General features: G+C 42.7%; 2 non-coding genes across 2 annotated transcripts; both read left to right on the top strand.

Annotated features, from left to right (window-relative positions):
- Positions 1 to 2,416: 2,416 nt before the first annotated feature.
- Positions 2,417 to 2,489, top strand: trnak-uuu (transfer RNA lysine (anticodon UUU)). Its single transcript has one exon. It is a non-coding gene; the product is annotated as a tRNA-Lys (tRNA).
- Positions 2,490 to 3,501: 1,012 nt separating this feature from the next.
- On the top strand, positions 3,502 to 3,574 carry trnak-uuu (transfer RNA lysine (anticodon UUU)). The gene has a single exon. It is a non-coding gene; the product is annotated as a tRNA-Lys (tRNA).
- Positions 3,575 to 3,632: the final 58 nt, after the last annotated feature.

Here is a 3,632-nt window from a genome sequence, read left to right as displayed (position 1 = left end):
CCCCTCGGGATTGCACCTAAATGAAATAAATTAATAGGCTACCATTCAAGCAGTTTTCCCCTGTAATATTATTGTGATTGCAAAGGACTACATTTAAACTTACGCATTGACCCGAGCAGCAATGTTCTCCCACGCCGTCTCTCTCTCTTTTGCAGCTGTAGCGGTGTTGCACTTCTTTTTGAAAACGTGTGCAAACTCGCCGTATGAGCGCATTAAGATTTCTAATTCTAGTGGGGTGAAAAACGCAGCCCTACTCTTCCCCATTGCCATGGTGACTCGTCGAATCGGGCTCCATTGATGCTGGCTTTTTATAGTTGTGGTGCACGCGCTTAACTCCAGGTGAAACGACTCCGAGTTGATTAAACTGATTCAAATCAGCTGTTCTGGAACCGGAAACTCAGAGTTTCCTATCTCAGAGTAGATCAACTCAGAGTTCAGGATTAGACTCAGAGTTTGTTGAACCTGCTTTGTGAAACGGACCCCAGGTCACTCACTCTCTAGGACCACGAGTTTTACTTGAATAAGTAAACACCGACCAACAGGACCAGACTGGCCGACCCATATGCTCTCACTCAGTGAGATGATTTGACATTATTGCTGAAGGTGGGATGGCCAGCTTTGGCGTTGATTACTATGCCAATCTTACAAAGAAGGGTGACTTGACTTGTTTCCTCTGTTTTGTATTGCTATCAAAGCTAACTAAAAAGGTAGCATGACGGAGAAATGCAATATTCCTCTTAACACCTCCCCAATTTCTGATTAGGTGGACATGATCACCCTTATGCACATAATGTTATTAATCCCTACAACAGTAAATACTTGTTACCTTACCTGATATGATGGTATGCTACACATGCGAGCATTTTTGATGACTGTCCAGTCTTCACATTAAACCACAGTTGGAGCCTGAGCACCAAGCGGCGCGAGGACCCTATTGAAATCCAAGGAACTTTTATCAATCTTCTTCCTCCAAATGAATTGCCTTTTTAGGAGGCTTAACATACTCAAAAACTCATGAAACTTTGCACATATATCACATCTGGCGAAAAATTTGATATTTTAAGTGTTGTGTCCCCAAAGCTGATTTGACCGACATATATGAAACTTGGTAGGCACATGTAACATCCCAAGACATACAAAAAGCCTCTTAGTCCCATTCTCTAAACCAAACAGGAAGTCGGCCATTTTGAATTTAATGTACAATTTTTGTGCATTTTTGGCCACTTGGTCTGACCCACTGCAAGACCTTGAAGAAGAGAAGTTATTACAAGCTTGAGGTTTTCGTCAAACCATGTGACCGTGGCAAGGTGTCAAACTTACGGGTGTCGCCACAAAACAGGAAGTGGTTAATAACTTATGCATACATGATCTAGTCTACCCCAAACTTCACAGGATTGATGACAATCCTGCCCGAAACACATCTACATGCCAATAAGTGATAGTTTTAGCGCCCCCGACAGGTAACAGGAAATTACATGTTTTATTCTTTGATGTACATCTCCTACAAAGTTGAGCAGATACACCTCAAACTTGGTCAAAAAAGCCAGAAGACCTTGGTGATGCTTCATTGCGGAAACTGTGAGATTTCATCAAACGGCATTGCAATGAATGCGGGGCGAAGGCCAATGTTTCGCCAAAAGACAACAATTGGCATTAACTTAAGTGTACTTCATTCAATCTGCCTGAAACGTCACATCCTGCTTAATAGTCTAGGCCTGAACAAGTGACATGAGATTCAAGAGCAGCCACATGCAAAGCCACATTTCAGCAACATGCACAAACAGTGGTACACACGTGTAGCATGCCGAGATACCCCCCCCCCCCCGTCAATCCGGGGTTTCGGCAAGAGCGGCCAGTGTTCTCTATTTACAGAAACCACACATGTGTAAGTTAATGTGCCATATTCATGTGTGTACTTGCATTGGGATGCATTCCCTCTCCTGCTCCTGTGGCACAATTGAAAGTTATAGCAAAGAGCATATCCAAGACTGTGTACATGAAAACTTGGCAACTATTCCGCTGGTGTGCAAGGCTTGTACATCACCCTTGACTTCAACAATTTGGAGCAGCTGTGATCTGCAAAACTCAGAACCAGCCTGACACAAGTTGATTGTAGAAATGATTGTGCCTATTCATTGGCTTCATATCTGACAGAGGTTCATGGAAAATTGCTGATTATTCAATGATCTTTAAAGGTAAATTTAGTGTTGCACTCAAACTGGTCAAGATGGGGGTTTTTTTTTCAACTCTTTCAAGTGTGAAAGTAATATAACCAACACATGTGGTTCTTCAAAGTCAATATGAAATCCTGTCTCTACTCTTCAGATGTGTTCCCTAGTAAGACATGATGTCTTACGCAATGGCCACAATCTGATCTTTGCAGATGTTTTTTGTAAGAAAAAGGGCACCCCTCAGAGCCTGGGTAGCTCAGACGGTAGAGCATCAGACTTTTAATCTGAGGGTCCAGGGTTCAAGTCCCTGTTCAGGCGTTCTGTTGACACTTTCAACACTTCCCACAAGTGTTTCTCTCAATGGAAGACACCTTGCAATAATGCTGTTGACTTCAAACCCAACACTTGACCAGTAGCAGAACAGCTCTTTCCATTCATGCATCTAAGAAAATTTGCAAAGCTTCCCTTGCAATGTCCATGACAATTGAGTGTAAAAAAGCCTCTTTGCAATCATCAGATGTTGACGAATGGAATGGATGGTTTTGCACTGTTATGGCACCTTTCCTTTTCGTCCAACCATTCAAAGTTTATTGGTGACTTGCTGGAGGAGTTGCAAATTTTGACGGTAGTACCTAGGTGGCAGATAAAATGTATTGTAACAGCACTCACTGTGTGCACTGAGAGCTGAAATAGCTCAGCTCGGAGAGTGTTAGACTGAAGATCCGAAGGCCCCCAGCTCGATCCTGGGTTTCGGCAAGACAGTCCAGCATTCTCTATTTACAGAAACCACACATGTGTAAGTTAATGTGCCATATTCATGTGTGAACTTGCATTGGGATGCATTCCCTCTGCTGCTCCTGTGAAGTGGCACAATTGAAAGTCATAGCAAAGAGCATATCCAAGACTGTGTACATGAAAACTTGGCAACTATTCCCCTGGTGTGCAAGGCTTGTACATCACCCTTGACTTCAACAATTTGGAGCAGCTGCGGTCTGCAAAACTCAGAACCAGCCTGACACAAGTTGAGTGTAGAAATGATTGTGCCTATTCATTGGCTTCATATCTGACAGAGGTTCACGAAAAATTGCTGAGTATTCAACGTTCTTTAAAGGTAAATTTAGTGTTGCACTCAAACTGGTCAAGATGGGGTTTTTTTCCAACTCTTTAAAGTGTGAAAGTAATATAACCAACACATATGGGTCTTCAAAGTCAATATGAAATCCTGTCTCTGCTCTTCAGATGTGTTCCCTAGTAAGACATGATGTCTTACGCAATGGTCACAATCTGATCTTTGCAGATGTTTTTTGTAATAAAAGATGCCCTTCTCAGAGCCTGGATAGCTCAGACGGTAGAGCATCAGACTTTTAATCTGAGGGTCCAGGGTTCAAGTCCCTGTTCAGGCATTCTGTTGACACTTTCAACGCTTTGCACAAGTGTTTCTCTCAATGGAAGACACCTTGC

The sequence above is a fragment of the Epinephelus moara genome, chromosome 13 (genome assembly GCF_006386435.1).
Source record: "Epinephelus moara isolate mb chromosome 13, YSFRI_EMoa_1.0, whole genome shotgun sequence".
In the NCBI taxonomy this organism is placed as follows: domain Eukaryota; kingdom Metazoa; phylum Chordata; class Actinopteri; order Perciformes; family Serranidae; genus Epinephelus; species Epinephelus moara.
Note: the sequence above shows the minus strand (reverse complement) of the source record. Positions and strands in the feature narration are given on the sequence as shown.